The sequence below is a fragment of the Erythrolamprus reginae genome, chromosome 5 (assembly GCF_031021105.1).
Source record: "Erythrolamprus reginae isolate rEryReg1 chromosome 5, rEryReg1.hap1, whole genome shotgun sequence".
NCBI lineage: Eukaryota > Metazoa > Chordata > Lepidosauria > Squamata > Dipsadidae > Erythrolamprus > Erythrolamprus reginae.
In genome coordinates this window covers 12350146-12371143 of record NC_091954.1, presented here as the reverse complement: position 1 = coordinate 12371143, position 20998 = coordinate 12350146, and the positions used below count along the sequence as shown (strand labels likewise).

The window sequence follows — 20998 nt, the reverse complement described above, 5'->3', positions numbered from 1 at the left end:
TTAAACCCCGGGTTTGTATCTCGAAAAGAGGCGTTTGTAAGACGAGGTATCACTGTATCTTATTCTGCACTTACATCAACAATCATCAGTGTACCCCACTTTTTGTCCCTTCTACTCTTGTACTGTTCTCCTCCTATCCTTTCACTCCTTCGCTCCCCCTCAACCTCTCTCTATTCCTTCCACCTTTCCCTGAGCGTTTTCTGTCCTGACTCACCTCATGATTAGCAGACGTATGGCATATTCTCAAATTTTGAACTAACAATGGCTCTTCCAAAAATTCTTATTATTGTGACATTTACTTACATAAGACTGGTATATGTCACACACAAAAAAGGTACAGTGATACCTTATCTTCCAAACTTAATTGGTTCCGGGATGAGGTTCTTAAGGTGAAAAGTTTGTAAGACGAAACAATGTTTCCCATAGGAATCAATGGAAAAGCAATTAATGTGTGCAAGCCCAAAATTCACCCCTTTTGCCAGCCGAAGCACCCGTTTTTGCGCTGCTGGGATTTCCCTGAGGCTCCCCTCCATGGGAATCTCCACCTCTGGACTTCTGTGTTTTTGCTATGCTGCAGGGGAATCCCAGCAGGGGAATCCCAGCATCGCAAAAACGAGCACTTTGCTGGCAGTGGAAGTCCGGAGGTGGGGTTTCCCAGCGAAGGGAGCATCAGTGAAATCGCAGCATTGCAAAAACACTGAAGTCCTCCGGACCTCCATTGCCAACAAAGCGCTCGTTTTTGCGATGCTGGGATTCCCCTGCAGCATCGAAAAAACACAGAAGTCTGGAGGTGGGGTTTCCCATGGAGGGGAGCCTCAGGGGAATCCCAGCAGTGCAAAAACGGGCTGGCAACGGAAGTCCGGGGGCGGAGCATCCCAGTGGTGGCGGGGGGGGTTGTAAGGTGAAAATAGTTTGTAAGAAGAGGCAAAAAAATCTTAAACCCTGGGTTTGTATCTCGAAAAATTTGTCTGACGAGGCGTTTGTAAGACGAGGTATCACTGTACCTCCAAAAACAAAAGCTAATATTGTTCACCATAATTTGATTCTAATTTTTTTTACTCCAACATAACCGCTGTTAGCTTAACTTTCCAAGATTGTTGTTATTTCTTGTGCCTCTTAATTTTAGACCTATGGCTTCCTCCCCTTCCTTAATCTCTTTCCCCGTCATTTGTTTTTCTTGTGCCCTATTTAGTCATAGCTAAATGCTCCGTTTGTTGATGAACTCTTGTGTTGCAAGACGTGAGCGTGATCAGCCAGCCATCCAGCCATAAATATTCAAAGATTGCCCTTCATAATCATGAGTCATGAATGTTAAGCGGTGTTCAGCATCAGATAAAAGCAAAGCACCCCCCCCCCCCCAAAAAAAAACAGGTGATAATGGTTTGAATGAGCCTTGCGTGAAAGATGTTGGTCCTTGCTGTCATTTTCGGTTTAAAGATTGACAGCTTATTCATTTAAAACATTCAGGGGTTAATACCGTCGCTAAAAATATACTCTGAATCTCAAAGTAATAGTCATCAATTAGATTTTGAAGGATAACCTGAAGGAATATGAAATGGAGAGTGGCATTACATCAGTCTTCTCGGTTGCTAAGAAGAAGGTCCTGTTTTCCCTTTAATAATTAAAAAAAAGAAGCCGTCGTAATCACCCCAATTTATCTTCTACACCTCGGACTGAGCACCATGGAAAGAGAAGAAAGAAAGAACAAGAACATGAAATGGTCAAAGCAATGGAAACTGCAGTTTAATGTTTCCAAATGTAAAATAATGCACTTGGGGAAAAGAAATCCTCAATCTGAGTATTGCATTGGCAGTTCTGTGTTAGCAAAAACTTCAGAAGAGAAGGATTTAGGGGTAGTGATTTCTGACAGTCTCAAAATGGGTCAGCAGTGTGGTCGGGCGGTAGGAAAAGCAAGTAGGATGCTTGGCTGCATAGCTAGAGGTATAACAAGCAGGAAGAGGGAGATTGTGATCCCCTTATATAGAGCGCTGGTGAGGCCACATTTGGAATACTGTGTTCAGTTCTGGAGACCTCATCTACAAAAAGAGATTGACAAAATTGAACGGGTCCAAAGACGGGCTCCAAGAATGGTGGAAGGTCTTAAGCATAAAACGTATCAGGAAAGACTTAATGAACTCAATCTGTATAGTCTGGAGGACAGAAGGAAAAGGGGGGACATGGTCGAAACATTTAAATATGTTAAAGGGTTAAATAAGGTCCAGGAGGGAGGTGTTTTTAATAGGAAAGTGAACACAAGAACAAGGGGACACAATCTGAAGTTAGTTGGGGGAAAGATCAAAAGCAACATGAGAAAATATTATTTTACTGAAAGAGTAGTAGATCCTTGGAACAAACTTCCAGCAGACGTGGTTGGTAAATCCACAGTAACTGAATTTAAACATGCCTGGGATAAACATATATCCATTGTAAGATAAAATACAGGAAATAGTATAAGGGCAGACTAGATGGACCATGGGGTCTTTTTCTGCCGTCAGTCTTCTATGTTTCTATGTTTCTAAACAATGATCAAATGCTTTTTCTTCAGAGTCCACTTTATTTTCTTCATTAACACCATTGCCATATAAGAGATGTAGGCAAAGTTGGCTCTTCTATGACTTGTGGACTTCAACTCCCAGAATTCCTGAGTCAATCATGATAACTCAGGAATTCTGGGAGTTGAAGTCCACATGTCATAGAAGAGCCAACTTTGCCTACCCCTGCCATATAGGTTATGACCTATAAAACCCTTCTTGGCATCGGACCAGAATATCTCCGGGATATTCTGCTGCACGAATCCCAGTGACCGGTTAGGTCCCACAGAGTTGGCCTTCTCCGGGTCCCGTCGACTAAACAATGTCGTTTGGCGGGTCCCAGGGGAAGAGCCTTCTCTGTGGCGGCCCTGACCCTCTGGAAACAGCTCCCCCCTGAGATTAGAACTGCCCCCACCTTCCTTGCCTTTCGTAAACTCCTTAAAACCCACCTCTGCCGTCAGGCATGGGGGAATTGAGACATCTCCCTCGGGCCTATACAATTTATGCATGGTATGTTTGTGTGCATGTCTGCTTTAATAACGTTTTTTTTTTACTGTTTTAAAATTATTAGATTTGTCTTGTATTGTTTTATTGTTGTGAGGGGCGGCATACAAATCAGATAGATAGATAGATAGATAGATAGATAGATAGATAGATAGATAGATAGATAGATAGATAGATAGATAGATAGATAGATAGATAGATAGATAGATAGAAAGATAGATAGATAGAAAGATAGATAGATAGATAGATAGATAGATAGATAGATAGATAGATAGATAGATGATAGATAGAGAAAGATAGATAGATAGATAGATAGAGAAAGATAGATAGATAGCTAGATAGATAAAAAGATAGATAGATGATAGATAGATCGATAGATAGATAGATCGATGGATAGATGGATGGATGGATGGATGGATGGATGGATGATAGATGGATGATAGATGGATGGATAGATCAGCATTTCCCAACCGGTGTGCCGCGGCACACTAGTGTGCCGCGAGACACAGCCAGGTGTGCCGCAAAGCTCCTAGGGAAGCTCCAGTTGGGCGGGGCGCTGCCGGTGCCGACCTGGAGTTCCCGCTCGCAGCTGTCCCCCGGCTCCTGCCGGATGCCGCGGTTTTCGGCGCTCTCCTGCTGGGCCCCAAAGAAGGAAGGCAGGAAGAAGGAGAGCTTCATTCTTCGCGCCTTTTCCCCGTCTTCCTGCTTTGGGGCCCAGCAGGAGAGCACCAGAAACCGCGGCATCGGGCAAGAGGGGACAGCTGCGAGTGGGAGCCCCAGGTCCGAGGCACCGGCAGCGCCCCGCCCAGCTGGAGCTTCCCTGGCGTCGGCGGCAAGTGTCCTTTGGGGCCCGGCGGGAGGGCACTGGCGGTGGGAGTGGGGTGGTGGTGGCTGCAGCGGCCGCAGGCAGTCGCGGGGAGATGGCGGCGGCAAGTGGGAGCTCCAGGCGGTGGCGAGAGGGAGCTCTCTCTCTCTCAGCTGACTGAAAGCGGGAGCCCTGACGGTGGCGGTTGGATGTGCTGCTGGACGCCTGGCATATACGGCGTCCAGCAGCACGTCCAGCTGCCGCCGTCAGGGCTCCCGCTTGCAGTCAGCTGAGAGAAAGAGAGAAAGAAAGAGACATATAAGAGAGGCAGAGAGAGAAAGAGAGACATAGCAAGAGAGGCAGAGAAAGAGAGACAGAGAAAGAGAAAGAGAAAGAGAGACATAGCAAGAGAGGCAGAGAAAGAGAGACAGAGAAAGAGAAAGAGAGACATAGCAAGAGAGGCAGAGAGAAAGAAAGAAAGAAAGAGAGAGAGACATAGCAAGAGAGAAAAAGAGACTTAGCAAGAGAGACAGAGAGATAGCAAGAGAGGCAAAGAGAAAGAAAGAGACACATAGCAAGAGACAGTGAAAGAGAGAGAGAGAGCAAGAAAGAGAGAAAAAAGGAAGAAAGAGATAGCAAGAGAGACAGAGAGAGAGAGCAAGGGAGAGAGAAAGACAGAGAGGAAGGGAAGGAAGGAGAGAGAAAGAGCAAAAAAGAGAGGAAGAAAGAAAGAAAGAGGGATGGAGAGAGGGAAGGAAGGAAAAGAGAGAAAGAGGGAGAAATAGAGTGAAAGGGAGGAAGAGAGAGGGGTTTTTTGTCCAAACTTTTCTTTAGCCCGCCCCCCTTTCAATGTTCCCCAGGATTTTGAAAAAATGAATAATGTGCCGCAGCTCAAAAAAGGTTGGGAAACACTGGGATAGATGATAGATAGATGATAGATGGATGGATGGATGGATGGATGGATGGATGGATGGATGGATAGATGATAGATAGATGGATGGATGGATGGATGGATAGATAGAGAGATAGATAAGGAATTTTGAGAAGATGCTTAAAAAGGAGCATTGCGAGTGCACACACTCACACAGGCTTACATTATGCTGTCTCCCTGAAATAATCTCTTAGTGATGTCATCAACTGAGGGGCCACCCGCCACCAGTGCTCCCGGTACGCTCTCAGTGGTGGTTGGGCATTTGGCATGGGGGCATACCCCTGGCATGAGATTTGGCTTCCACATATGCACACAGAAGCAAAAATCTCGCACGAAGGTGCTTGCATGCGCAGGAATCCGACAGTTTTCACCTATTTCTTTGCTTCCGCGCCAAATTGCCAAAATCTCATGCGTTCGAGCATCCTTGTGCAAGATTTCGCTTGCTGCGTATGCATAGCAGCCTTGTGTTCGAGGACCGCAGCTGTGCACACATTGCTGTTTTTACTAACTATTTGGCGATCCCAGTCGTACCGTGTGCGGCCCATTACTGATGTCATCTTACACTGCCAGAACTCAGCCAAAAGACGTCTGTATGTTCAGAATTTCAGGAGCATAGATGAATTTATGTATTTGTTTGTTTGTCTGTCTGTCTGTCTGTCTGTCTGTCTATCTATCTACTTTCTATCTATCTATCTATCTTCTATCTAACTATCTATCTATCTATCTATCTATCTATCTATCTATCTATCTATTTATCTTCTTTCTTTCTACCTATCTATCTTCTATCTATCTTTCTATCTATCTACCTTCTATCTATCTATCTATCTATCTATCTATCTATCTATCTATCTACTTTCTATCTATCTATCTATCTATCTATCTATCTATCTATCTATCTTCTTTCTATCTATCTTCTTTCTATCTATCTTCTATCTATCTATCTATCTATCTATCTATCTATCTATCTATCTATCTATCTAAAATCTTAAGTTTCATTGTCATTATACTTATCTCAGCACAGCCCAATTTTTTTTGGAGAACATCTTCTGATAGAATCTTAGATCCTTTCCACTTCTGCGCAAAAGTGATTCTTGCTGCTGTCGTTATATGTACTATCAGGTATGAGTCTCCTTTGCTTAAATTGTCTGGCAAAATACCTAAGAGAAATATTTCAGGCTTAGGTGCTAATTTCTGTTTCACCATTTCTTCAATCCATAGTCCAAAAGGTTTTTGCTTCTGTACATGACCACCACATATGGTAAAAGGGTCCTGGAATCTGTTGACATTTCCAACACTTCATACTCCTATCCTTAAACATTTTAGCAATTCTTTCTGGTGACATGTTCCCTCCATAAAACATTTCCAGCACACTGAAAATTTGATGTGTTTTTTTTTCTTTTGTCTCTCCTCCAAGTGTGCTATGAAAAGCCACCACCCACTGAACTCTGCAGCTTACAGGGCAGAAATGCTAAATATTGTGGCCGGTAAGCTTATTTCAAGTGGCCAGGAATAATCCTTCTTTCCTGCCAGCCTTTTGACACCAGCACTGTGTCTTCTACCACATTCTGTTTTTCCAGTTGCTTTCTATGGAGAGGTTGCAAGAAAACAACTTGCAAAATAGCAGCCTTCTTTAATTTACCAACATGCTCTCCTGTTAGGGAGTCTACCTGGTCTTGCTGTCAGTGGGACTTTCCTTGCCCCAAAGGTCATCTACTGCCAAGGTGAGCCCAAGGTGTTCTGCCTGACTGGCTCAGGCAATGAGTAATAGTCCAAGGAAAAGAAATCAAACACACACGTGCTCTGCTAATCAGCAAACTTGTATTAAATTTTTAAAAAGGGTTACTCAAAACAGTTCTTAGTGTCCGAAAACAATGATAGTGCAAGGCTTACTTCAGCTGCATACAAAAACACAGGAAAAAACAAACAAAGACGACCTGGAATGAGCAAAGACGTTTTAGGAGTCCTTTTGAATCTTTGAAGCAAACAGCAAGTCCCAGAGGTTTCACCTCCCACTTGTCTGAAAAAGCTGGGTTGAAAACTCCAATGGCACGGAACAGAAACTTCAGAGCAGGAACCACAAAATAACACAGATAAACAGCCACAGTTTGCCTTGGGCCTCTGTTCCCTTTTATCCCTTTAGCCCTCATTAAGGGAACCACACCCAGCCCTCAGTATAAGAACCACACCCAGCCCAGGTGCTACTCTGATGACTTGTAATACTCCTTCAGTCGACCCCTTCTCTGCATAGCTCTTCTGCTATGCAGATCAATATATTGATCTGCAGAAGAATCCAGAGACGAAAGACTGTCTGAGGGACTGTATGTCAAATCCCCTGGGCTGTCTGCTGAATCCTGCGTACCAGTGGCCTCGTCCTCCTGGCTGTCTGCCACGTCTTCCTGGCTGTCTGCCACATCTTCCTGGCTATCAGCCAGGCTTTCACATTCGCTTTGTGCCGCGTCTCTCCCATCTGTGGGAGCAACGGCTGGCCCAGGCCCAAACACAACACAAGGTGGCTTTGGGAACTGAGGGCTTCCCACCCCTTTATCCTGCAAAGGAGAAGCAGAGTAGAAGGATGGAGGGAAAAGTAGAATTAGTCCTTGACTTATAACTATTTAACAGTGATTCAGTTACAATAGCCTGGGGGGGGGGCAGGGGGAAACGACTTGCAACTGTACTTAAATGTTCAGACCACTCTTATTTCCCACTCGATCTTTGAAGTCAAATGATTATTTGTTGGGGAAATTAAATCTGTTGCCTGAAACTTTCTTTTCTAAATAGTTTTCTAAAGCTAACAATGTTCGTAGTTCCTAAACACTTTCAAGCTCTTTCATTATTACTCTCTGCAAAGAATGTTTTCCAAGCCCTAAGTCTTTGCAGGGTTTTTTCCCATTGCTCTACTTCCAGAAAATGTTTCTTTCCAGGGGTTAATGATGTTCCCAGCTCTTACTGGCTTGCAAGCTCTTTCCTAGTGCCGGAGCTTAGTTTCCGTAGGTGGAGATGTTTTGGGTCAAAATAGATTTGAAAAGGTCAATCTGTTGCAAATTAAAAGGAAGGATACTCTATGAGGCAGGTTATCTTTTAGTGGGGCTTTTTATTCATTCATTCATTCATTCATTCCAATACACATTGAGGGTTTTAGTGGGTATACAGTGATCCCTCGGGTTTCGCGAGGGTTCCGTTCCAAGACCCCTCGCGAAACTCGATTTTTCGCGATATAGCGGTGCGGAAGTAAAAACACCATCTGCGCATGCGTGCCCTTTTTTTCATGGCCGCACATGCGCAGATGGTGGAGTTTGCGTGTGGGCGGCGGGGAAGACCCAGGGAAGGTTCCTTCGGCCGCCCAATAGCTGATCTGCTCCGCAGCGCGGCAGCAGCGAGGAGCCGAAGATGGGCAACGGGGAAACCCCATCTTCGGCTCCTTTCTGCTGCCGCGCTGCGGAGCAGATCAGCTGTTGGGCGGCCGAAGGAACCTTCCCTGGGTCTTCCCGCCACCCAGGCAAAGGGGAAACCCCAAGATCGCTTGCCGCTTGCCCGTTCACCCGCCCGCCCGGCTGCTCGCTTGCCCGTTCACCCGCCCGCCCGCCCGCTCCGCTTGCCCGTTCACCCGCCCGTCCGGCCGCTCCACTTGCCCGTTCACCTGCTCGCCCGGCTGCTCGCTTGCCGCTCGAGAGCAAGAGGGGGAGAGATAGAGAAAGAGAGAGAAGGAAAGAAAGAGATGAGAGAGGGAGGAAGAGAGTGTGAGAGAGGAAGAAGCAAGAGAGAGAAAGAGAGAGAAAGAAAGATGAGAAAGGAAGGGAGTGACGTCATCGGGTGGAAAAATCGCGATATAGCGTTTCGCAAAGATCGAGATCGCGAAACTCGGGGGATCACTGTACTGTGTTCCCTCGATTTTCGCAGGGGATGCGTTCCGAAATTGCCCGCGAAAGTCGAATTTCCGTGAAGTAGAGATGAAGTAAATACACTATTTTTGGCTATGAACAGTATCACAAGCCTTCCCTTAACCCTTTAAACCCCTAAACTGCAATTTCTCATTCCCTTAGCAACCATTTAGATTATTACTCACCGTGTTTATTTATTAAAGTTTATTAAAAAAAATATTTATTAAAGGCGGACAAAAGTTTGGCGATGACGTATGACATCATCGGACGGGAAAACCTGTGGTATAGGGGGAAAAACCGCAAAGTATTTTTTAATTAATATTTTTGAAAAACCGTGGTATAGCCGTTTCGCGAAGTTTGAACCCGCGAAAATCGAGGGACCGCTGTATATCTATATACACATAGTAAAATACATGATGAAGGTTATAGAGGAGATACTCATAGTAAAATATATCTAAGAAATAATAGAAAAGAAGGTATAGTAATAGAACATATCAATGAAAGAATAGAAGAAGAAATATAGGAATAGAAGCAAGGTATAGGAGATGTAGGAGAGCAATAGGACAGGGGACGGAAGGCACTCTAGTGCATTTGTTTCAAAATAGACTTTTTTGGAATTCAAATGACAGAATCTCAGTTGCAATAAAGATGCAAACACAGTATCTCCCTTTAACATTTGCAACGGAAAGAACACTTTGGAAGGCTCATCTGTAATTCTAATACCACGAACATATCCTGAGGTTAAATCTCGGCATCTGTCGCCCTAATTAACTTCCAATTCCAGCCGTTTAAAGAAAGGAGGAAGGGAAGATGGAGACCAAGGGCTTGCCAGCCAGCAAGTCATTTTCATTCCATTCCTCTCTTTCTATGCCTCATTTCCTTCTCGAAGATCATCATAGAAACATAGAAGACTGACGGCAGAAAAAGACCTCATGGTCCATCTAGTCTGCCCTTATACTATTTCCTGTATTTTATCTTACAATGGATCTATGTTTATCCCAGGCATGTTTAAATTCAGTTACTGTGGATTTACCAACCACGTCTGCTGGAAGTTTGTTCCAAGGATCTACTACTCTTTCAGTGAAATAATATTTTCTCATGTTGCCTTTGATCTTTCCCCCAACTAACTTCAGATTCTGTCCCCTTGTTCTTGTGTTCACTTTCCTATTAAAAACACTTCCCTCCTGAACCTTATTTAACCCTTTAACATATTTAAATGTTTCGATCATGTCCCCCCTTTTCCTTCTGTCCTCCAGACTATACAGATTGAGTTCATGAAGTCTTTCCTGATTAAGACCTTCCACCATTCTTGTAGCCTGTCTTTGGACCCGTTCAATTTTGTCAATATCTTTTTGTAGGTGAGGTCTCCAGAACTGAACCACAGTATTCCAAATGTGGTCTCACCAGCGCTCTATATAAGGGGATCACAATCTCCCTCTTCCTGCTTGTTATACCTCTAGCTATGCAGCCAAGCATCCTACTTGCTTTTCCTACTGCCCGACCACACTGCTCACCCATTTTGAGGCTGTCAGAAATCACTACCCCTAAATCCTTCTCTTCTGAAGTTTTTGCTAACACAGAACTGCCAATGAGATTCCTTTGTGCAGTTTTGGAAGTGTCTTTTGGGAATCTCTCCCCTCCCAATTGCCTTGATGCCCGGCTTTCCCACAGCAAATCTAGTGGGTGGATCAGAACTGGATTGGGAGGACCTCACAGAAGCCAACAGCTTCCTCGGGCCATTTTTACCCTCTGGGTTCCTGCCTTAGGGGCTGTGTCAGTCTCTCAGAGGGAGAGAAACTAGCGCAAAGGTTGGCTTTTCCCACTGAGCCCTCGCAAAACGAGAGCTGATGAACTCCGAGACTAATGAAAGTTTAAGCCTCCGGAGATCCATTCCAGCTCTGTAAACAGAAAATAATCCTCCCTGCCCCTTGATCTTATTATGCCTTCCCAATGTGAAAAAGCAAATATTACAGCTTCGGGCTGTGGTTCGTAGCTGTTTTTAAAAAGACCAGTACGCCCAGCCTATCTATCTATCTATCTATCTATCTATCTATCTATCTATCTATCTATCTATCTATCTATCTATCTATCTATCTATCTATCTATCTTTATTTATTTATTTATTTATTTATTTATTTGATTTAGGGGTAGTCTCAAAATGGGTGAACAGTGCAGTCAGGCGGTAAATGATTTAGCTTTACTAGATAAATGGTCAAAGCAATGGAAACTGCAATTTAATGTTTCCAAATGTAAAATAATGCACTTGGGGAAAAGGAATCCTCAATCTGAGTATTGCATTGGCAGTTCTGTGTTAGCAAAAACTTCAGAAGAGAAGGATTTAGGGGTAGTGATTTCTGACAGTCTCAAAATGGGTGAGCAGTGTGGTCGGGCAGTAGGAAAAGCAAGTAGGATGCTTGGCTGCATAGCTAGAGGTATAACAAGCAGGAAGAGGGAGATTATGATCCCGCTATATAAAGCGCTGGTGAGACCCCATTTGGAATACTGTGTTCAGTTCTGGAGACCTCACCTACGAAAAGATATTAACAAAATTGAACGGGTCCAAAGACGGGCTACAAGAATGGTGGAAGGTCTTCAGCATAAAATGTATCAGGAAAGACTTAATGAACTCAATCTGTATAGTCTGGAGGACAGAAGGAAAAGGGGGGACATGATTGAAACATTTAAATATGTTAAAGGGTTAAATAGGGTCCAGGAGGGAAGTGTTTTTAATAGGAAAGTGAACACAAGGACAAGGGGACACAATCTGAAGTTAGTTGGGGGAAAGATCAAAAGCAACATCAGAAAATATTATTTTACTGAAAGAGTAGTAGATCCTTGGAACAAACTTCCAGCAGACGTGGTAGATAAATCCACAGTAACTGAATTTAAACATGCCTGGGATAAACATATATCCATCCTAAGATAAAATACAGAAATAGTATAAGGGCAGACTAGATGGACCATGAGGTCTTTTTCTGCCGTCAGACTTCTATGTTTCTATGTTTCTAACTAACTAACTGTTTATTTATTTATTTATTTGATTGATTGATTTAGGGGTAGTGATTTCAGACAGTCTCAAAATGGGTGAACAGTGCAGTCAGGCGGTAGGGAAAGCAAGTAGGATGCTTGGCTGCATAGCTAGAGGTATAACAAGCAGGAAGAGGGATATTATGATCCTGCTATATAGAGTGCTGGTGAGACCCCATTTGGAAGACTGTGTTCAGTTCTGGAGACCTCACCTACGAAAAGATATTGACAAAATTGAACGGGTCCAAAGACGGGCTACAAGAATGGTGGAAGGTCTTAAGAATAAAACGTATCAGGAAAGACTTCATGAACTCAATCTGTATAGTCTGGAGGACAGAAGGAAAAGGGGGGACATGGTCGAAACATTTAAATATGTTAAAGGGTTAAATAAGGTCCAGGAGGGAAATGTTTTTAATAGGAAAGTGAACACAAGAACAAGGGGACACAATCTGAAGTTAGTTGGGGGAAAGATCAAAAGCAACATGAGAAAATAATATTTTACTGAAAGAGTAGTAGATCCTTGGAACAAACTTCCAGCAGACGTGGTAGATAAATCCACAGTAACTGAATTTAAACGTTCCTGGGATAAACATATATCCATCCTAAGATAAAATACAGAAAATAGTATAAGGGCAGACTAGATGGACCATGAGGTCTTTTTCTGCCGTCAGACTTCTATGTTTCTATGATTGATTGGTTGGTTGATTGATTGATTGATTGATTTCCATGCCATCCCTCTCGGAAGACTTCGGGTGGATTACAACATATAATAATGAACAATAAAATTCAATGGCAAATCAAATTAATTAACTAGATAGCTAACCTAAAATCCCTAATATTTTAAAAATCAATTATAAACATTCAGGTCTCAGCCATACATAACATTCATCACCCAGGGGGCCTGGAGACATACATGAGTCTTAAGATTCTTACGGAAGGCGAAGAGGGTGGGGACAGTGCAAATATCTGGGGGGAGCTGATTCCAGAGGGTCGGGGCCCACACAGAGAAGGCTCTTCCCCTAGGCCTCGCCAAGCGACATTGTCTGGTTGACGGGACCTGGAGAAGGCCAACTCTGTGGAACCTAATTCAATTCAATTCAATTCATTAGATTTGTATGCCACCCCTCTCCGAAGACTCAGGGTGGCTCACATCAATAATAAAAACAATATTCCAGCAAAAACAAATCTAATATTAAAAAAATCTATCATATTTTAAAAATCAAACAACATATACATACCCAAACATAAATATAAAAAAGCCTGGGGGAAAGGTGTCTCAACTTCCCAATGCCTGGCGGTATAGATGGGTCTTGAGTAATTTGCGAAAGACGAGGGTGGGGGCCGTTCTAATCTCTGGGGGGAGTTGATTACAGAGGGCCGGGGCTGCCACAGAGAAGGCTCTTCCCATGGGGCCCGCCAAACGACATTGTTTGGTCGACGGGACCCGGAGAAGGCCAACTCTGTGGGACCTTATCGGTCGCTGGGATTCGTGCGGTAGCAGGCGGTTCCGGAGGTACTCTGGTCCAATGCCATGTAGGGCTTTAAATGTCATAACCAACACTTTAAATTGTGACCGGAAACTGATCGGCAGCCAATGCAGGCCACGGAGTATTGCAGAAACGTGGGCGAATCTAAGTCGCTGAGATTCATAGGGCAGAATGCGGTCCCGCAAGTAATCTGGTCTGATGCCATTGTCCAACATCTGAACCTTTTGGCTAGGCAGAAGAGTCCATGGAGAATTGGTGTAATGTGGATGTACCTAGGTGCACCTCTTAGGATTTCATGCACCAAACGTAGAGACTTCTGCCTCCAGAAGGGTCCAGCTCCCCCATCTGGGTAAAGAAGACTTAGAAATCATCCCGTCTCTGCAATACACATGTCTTGGCTGCTTGGTAGGATGCTTGGCTGCATAGCTAGAGGTATAACAAGCAGGAAGAGGGAGATTATGATCCCGCTATATAGAATGCTGGTGAGACCACATTTGGAATACTGTGTTCAGTTCTGGAGACCTCACCTACAAAAAGATATTGACAAAATTGAACGGGTCCAAAGACGGGCTACAAGAATGGTGGAAGATCTTAAGCATAAAACGTATCAGGAAAGACTTCATGAACTCAATCTGTATAGTCTGGAGGACAGAAGGAAAAGGGGGGACATGATCGAAACATTTAAATATGTTAAAGGGTTAAATAGGGTCCAGGAGGGAAGTGTTTTTTAATAGGAAAGTGAACACAAGAACAAGGGGACACAATCTGAAGTTAGTTGGGGGAAAGATCAGAAGCAACATGAGAAAATATTATTTTACTGAAAGTAGTAGATCCTTGGAACAAACTTCCAGCAGACGTGGTAGATAAATCCACAGTAACTGAATTTAAACATGCCTGGGATAAACATATATCCATCCTAAGATAAAATACAGAAATAGTATAAGGGCAGACTAGATGGACCATGAGGTCTTTTTCTGCCGTCAGACTTCTATGTTTCTATGTTTCTAACTAACTAACTGTTTATTTATTTATTTATTTGATTGATTGATTTAGGGGTAGTGATTTCAGACAGTCTCAAAATGGGTGAACAGTGCAGTCAGGCGGTAGGGAAAGCAAGTAGGATGCTTGGCTGCATAGCTAGAGGTATAACAAGCAGGAAGAGGGATATTATGATCCTGCTATATAGAGTGCTGGTGAGACCCCATTTGGAAGACTGTGTTCAGTTCTGGAGACCTCACCTACGAAAAGATATTGACAAAATTGAACGGGTCCAAAGACGGGCTACAAGAATGGTGGAAGGTCTTAAGAATAAAACGTATCAGGAAAGACTTCATGAACTCAATCTGTATAGTCTGGAGGACAGAAGGAAAAGGGGGGACATGGTCGAAACATTTAAATATGTTAAAGGGTTAAATAAGGTCCAGGAGGGAAATGTTTTTAATAGGAAAGTGAACACAAGAACAAGGGGACACAATCTGAAGTTAGTTGGGGGAAAGATCAAAAGCAACATGAGAAAATAATATTTTACTGAAAGAGTAGTAGATCCTTGGAACAAACTTCCAGCAGACGTGGTAGATAAATCCACAGTAACTGAATTTAAACGTTCCTGGGATAAACATATATCCATCCTAAGATAAAATACAGAAAATAGTATAAGGGCAGACTAGATGGACCATGAGGTCTTTTTCTGCCGTCAGACTTCTATGTTTCTATGATTGATTGGTTGGTTGATTGATTGATTGATTGATTTCCATGCCATCCCTCTCGGAAGACTTCGGGTGGATTACAACATATAATAATGAACAATAAAATTCAATGGCAAATCAAATTAATTAACTAGATAGCTAACCTAAAATCCCTAATATTTTAAAAATCAATTATAAACATTCAGGTCTCAGCCATACATAACATTCATCACCCAGGGGGCCTGGAGACATACATGAGTCTTAAGATTCTTACGGAAGGCGAAGAGGGTGGGGACAGTGCAAATATCTGGGGGGAGCTGATTCCAGAGGGTCGGGGCCCACACAGAGAAGGCTCTTCCCCTAGGCCTCGCCAAGCGACATTGTCTGGTTGACGGGACCTGGAGAAGGCCAACTCTGTGGAACCTAATTCAATTCAATTCAATTCATTAGATTTGTATGCCACCCCTCTCCGAAGACTCAGGGTGGCTCACATCAATAATAAAAACAATATTCCAGCAAAAACAAATCTAATATTAAAAAAATCTATCATATTTTAAAAATCAAACAACATATACATACCCAAACATAAATATAAAAAAGCCTGGGGGAAAGGTGTCTCAACTTCCCAATGCCTGGCGGTATAGATGGGTCTTGAGTAATTTGCGAAAGACGAGGGTGGGGGCCGTTCTAATCTCTGGGGGGAGTTGATTACAGAGGGCCGGGGCTGCCACAGAGAAGGCTCTTCCCATGGGGCCCGCCAAACGACATTGTTTGGTCGACGGGACCCGGAGAAGGCCAACTCTGTGGGACCTTATCGGTCGCTGGGATTCGTGCGGTAGCAGGCGGTTCCGGAGGTACTCTGGTCCAATGCCATGTAGGGCTTTAAATGTCATAACCAACACTTTAAATTGTGACCGGAAACTGATCGGCAGCCAATGCAGGCCACGGAGTATTGCAGAAACGTGGGCGAATCTAAGTCGCTGAGATTCATAGGGCAGAATGCGGTCCCGCAAGTAATCTGGTCTGATGCCATTGTCCAACATCTGAACCTTTTGGCTAGGCAGAAGAGTCCATGGAGAATTGGTGTAATGTGGATGTACCTAGGTGCACCTCTTAGGATTTCATGCACCAAACGTAGAGACTTCTGCCTCCAGAAGGGTCCAGCTCCCCCATCTGGGTAAAGAAGACTTAGAAATCATCCCGTCTCTGCAATACACATGTCTTGGCTGCTTGGTAGGATGCTTGGCTGCATAGCTAGAGGTATAACAAGCAGGAAGAGGGAGATTATGATCCCGCTATATAGAATGCTGGTGAGACCACATTTGGAATACTGTGTTCAGTTCTGGAGACCTCACCTACAAAAAGATATTGACAAAATTGAACGGGTCCAAAGACGGGCTACAAGAATGGTGGAAGATCTTAAGCATAAAACGTATCAGGAAAGACTTCATGAACTCAATCTGTATAGTCTGGAGGACAGAAGGAAAAGGGGGGACATGATCGAAACATTTAAATATGTTAAAGGGTTAAATAGGGTCCAGGAGGGAAGTGTTTTTTAATAGGAAAGTGAACACAAGAACAAGGGGACACAATCTGAAGTTAGTTGGGGGAAAGATCAGAAGCAACATGAGAAAATATTATTTTACTGAAAGTAGTAGATCCTTGGAACAAACTTCCAGCAGACGTGGTAGATAAATCCACAGTAACTGAATTTAAACATGCCTGGGATAAACATATATCCATCCTAAGATAAAATACAGAAAATAGTATAAAGGCAGACTAGATGGACTAGGAGGTCTTTTTCTGCCGTCAGACTTCTATGTTTCTATGTCTTTCTATGACACACCAACACAGATTCTGCAAAACCTGAAAACGGTGAAAATTTGCAAGAACAACCATCCAGGAGATTGCGGTGGGGTTGTGGACTTGCAGATGGTGGCCGCTAGGATCCATGCACTACCCTGTTTCCCCGATAGTAAGACACCCCCGATTGTAAGACGTATCGGGGGTTTCAGGGGGGTCGGCTAATATAAGCCATACCCCGAAAGTAAGACATATGTCTTACTTTCGGGGAAACACGGGGGTATTGTCGCCTCCCTCTCATCTAGCTGCGCACCGTCTCCTGCCCACTTCTGCGCCGCCCCCCCTCCATACGTCACCGCGTCTGCCGCCTCCGTCTGATCCAAATGAGCGCCGCCTCCTGCCCACTTCCACGCTGCCCCCCCCTCCATACGTCTAAATGTTAATTTTATGGTTAAAACAAAAAATTCGACAATTTTTTTCCAATATAAGACATACCCCGAAAGTAAGACATAGTGGGGCTTTTGGGGATAAAAAGAAAGTAAGACACTGTCTTACTTTCGGGGAAACACGGTAGATACTGACGTCAGGCGACACCTGCTTGCAGCTCTGATAGCTTTCCAGCCCTTGCTCCCCCCCCGCCCCCAAGGTGTGTTTTCCTGCCTGGATAATTAAATGGTCCTTATGCCACTTCTCCAGCCATAAAAAAAAAGGAATGAAAGGCGGCAGATGTGTAATTGTAGTCGAATACGGAGTCCTGTCCTCCGTATTGCTGCATATAGTGCTAGCCAAGAATTCCTGGTTTTGCAGAAAATGTCAGAATGACCTTTTCTGCAGTTGACAGCAAATCATAATACGAACTGCACATGTCTTACAGAGCTTAAGAGGAAATATTGTTTTTGTGTGAATCAGATTTTACTTCCAGCCGGGGGTGCAGAGTGTCCTATTCCTCCTACCTCCTACACACACATATACACACACACATCCAGCTGTTATGAAATTGCTCTCCTGCTTTTCGACAACTAAATCTTCCAGACCAGTGTATTGCAGACTTGGAGATCCGGGATGTGAGTCCCAAAGAGAAGGTTAAATAAAAATCTAATACAGTAGAGTATTTATTTAATCAATAATATAATAATAATTTATTAGATTTGAATGCCGCCCCTTAGATTTGGGGAAATAACCGGTCTCAAAATTAATCTAGACAAAACCCAAATTATAACTAAAAGCATGACACCAAAACAAAACTCCATATTAGAGTTTTGATGAATAGTGAAAAAAACTAAATATTTGGGCATTACGATCTCAGCGAACAACAGTACTTTGAAAAAAAGATAATTACGACAAACTCACACAGGACATACAGAAGGATTTAAATCGATGGACAAATTTAAAATTATCACTGATGGGTAAGATTGCCGCAATAAAATCAAACATTCTCCCCAGATACCTATATCTATTTCAGGTAGCGCCGATCAAATTAAACAAGTCATTCTTTGAACAATTACACAAACTAATTCGGAAATTCATTTGGACCAAAAAAAAGGCAAGAATAAAGTTTAAAAATCTGCAAGATCACAGATCAAGAGGAGTCTTTGGCCTCCCCAACTTTTATCTTTACTATCAAGCCACTATTTAAACTAAAGTCAAAGATTGGATAACGCTGCAAAACACAAGATTGCTTTCCTTAGAAGGATTTAACTTACAATCAGGATGGCACACATTCCTAATGGTAGAACCAAACAAAATACCAAAATACTTTAAAAACCATTATATCAGAAACAGATTAATATCGACATGGCAACAGATTAAAAAAAACCATTATCTAGCAATTCCAAAATGGCTATCCCCAAATGAATCCCTTACCTATCAGACCCCTCTTTCAGTATCAAAGAGAAGGTAAAATAAAAATCTAATACAGTGGAGTATTTATTTAATTAATAATATAATAATAATTTATTAGATTTGTATGCCGCCCCTCTCCGAAGACTCAGGGCGGCTCACAACAATAACAAAAACAATATAATAGTAATACAAATCTAATATTTAAAAAAGTATATATAAACCCCCAACAATTAAAATCATACAACACATGCATACCAAACATAAAATATAAAAGCCTGGGGGAGGATGTCTCAGTTCCCCCATGCCTGGCGATAAAGGTGGGTCTTGAGTAATTTGCGAAAGACAAGGAGGGTGGGGGCCGTTCTAATCTCTGGGTGGGAGTTGATTCCAGAGGGCCGGGGCCACCACAGAGAAGGCTCTTCCCCTGGGACAAACGACATTGTTTGGTCGACGGGACCCGGAGAAGGCCAACTCTGTGGGACCTTATGGGCCGCTGGGATTCGTGCGGTAGAAGGCGGTTCCGGATGTATTCTGGCCCAATGCCACGTAGGGCTTTAAAGGTCATTACCAACACCAAAAAAAATTATTTATTTATTCAATTTTTATGCCGCCCTTCTCCTTAGACTCAGGGCGGCTTACAACATGTTAGCAATAGCACTTTTTTAACAGAGCCAGCCTATTGCCCCCACAATCCGGGTCCTCATTTTACCCACCTCGGAAGGATGGGAGGCTGAGTCAACCTTGAGCCGGAGATGAGATTTGAACCGCTGACCTCCAGATCTACAGTCAGCTTCAGTGGCCTGCAGTACAGCACTCTACCTGCTGCGCCACCCCGGCTCTTTATCCGGGGTCTCGGATTATCCGACATAAACAGGCGTCTGATAATCGGATAGCTGAAAATGTCGGATAATCCAGACTCTACTGTTTATGGCTTGCCTGCCCACTTCGCTCCTCAGCTGTCTCTCTCTCTCTCGCCTACTTCCCTCCTTGGCTCTCTCTCTCTTGCTCACCCGCTTCGCTCCTCGGCTCTCTCGCTCGTTCGCCTACTTCCTTCCTCGGCTGTCTCGCTCACCAGCCCGCTTCCCTCCTCCCAGCTTGCTTCTCCATCATGGCTGTCATGTTTGGGGGCGTGTCTGGGGGGGGGCACAGAATTGCCTACAGCCACACCCCCAAGCAGCCGCGATGTTGGATTATCTGTAAAGTTGGATTATCGAAGGATGGATAACCAAGACTACCGTAATAGAGTCAAGTATGGACTGGCTCCAGTTAGCCATTTCCTGGTTCAGTGGAGGAACCAACTTTTCCAGCCCTCGCCAAAGGCTTTTCACATACTACTTCCTCCTCCACCTTTTATCCGTCCGTCCACCCATCACCTGTCCTTCCCCGTCATGTACCTCCCCCTACCCTTGCCTGCACCCCTACCGCACAAGAGCTCTTCTAACCCTCGTGCTTGGTTTTTTTCATGGCAGATCCCTTGGCCTTGTTTAGTTGAGAGGCATCAGAGCATAAGCAGAAGAAGCTGCAGGATGCCTTCCAGACCAGTTGCCTGGCTCTGAGGTTTTTCTTAAAAATATTATTTTAGTTGGAAGGGATCTTGCAGGTCATCTAGTCCAACCCCTGGATTGAGCAGGAGACCCTACACCAACCCAGACAGATGGCAGTCCAATCTCTTTTTGAAAGCGTTGAGTGTTGGGGCATTCACAACTTCCGCTAGCAAGGAGTTCCACTCTCACTGTCAGAAAGTTCTTCCCTTATTTTGGGGTCGAATCTCTCCATCAGTGGTCCCCAAACTACGGCCCGTGGGCCGGATGCGGCCCGCTGAGGTCTTTTAACCGGCCCGCGGCAGCACACAAGATTTTACCAATCGATATAATAAGAGAGAGAAAGAGGGAGGATTAGAGAGGGAGAGAGAAATGAAGAGGAGAGATAGAAAGGGGGAGAGAGAAAGGGAGAAATAGAGAGTGGGGGAGAGAGAAAGTGTGAGAGATACAAAGAGGGAGAATTAGAAAGAGTGAGTGAGAGAAAAAGAGGAGAGAAAGAAAGAGAGAGGGACAGAGAGAGAAAAAGAAAGAGAAAGAGGGAGAGATAGGGAGAAAGGAAGAGAGAGAGAGGGAAAGAGAAAAATGAGAAAATGATGGAGGGATAGAACGAGGGAGAGGAAAATGAAACAAATGAGAGAAAAGGAAGAGGGAAGAGAGAAGTGGAGAGGAAGGAGGGAGGGAGGGAAGGAAGGAGAAATGGAGTTTGTTGGTTTAAGTTTAAATTTACTTGATAATAAAGAAGTATAAATTACTTTATTACTTAATTATTAATTACTTAATTACTTATTACTTCTTTATTTTAAATATTGTATTTGTTCCCATTTTGTTTTTTACTTTAAATAAGGTATGTGCAGTGTGCATAGGGATTTGTTCATAGGTTTGTTTTATAGTCCGGCCCTCCAGCAGTCTGAGGGACAGTGAACTGGCCCCCTGTGTAAAAAGTTTGGGGACCCCTGCTCTCCAT

The 20998-nt window shown here is 43.7% G+C and overlaps 1 protein-coding gene across 1 annotated transcript in view; it reads left to right on the top strand.

Moving 5' to 3' along the window:
- The window catches only part of CCDC6 (coiled-coil domain containing 6), a 91616-nt gene that overhangs the window by 8918 nt on the left and 61700 nt on the right, over nucleotides 1-20998 (top strand). The window lies entirely within an intron of this gene.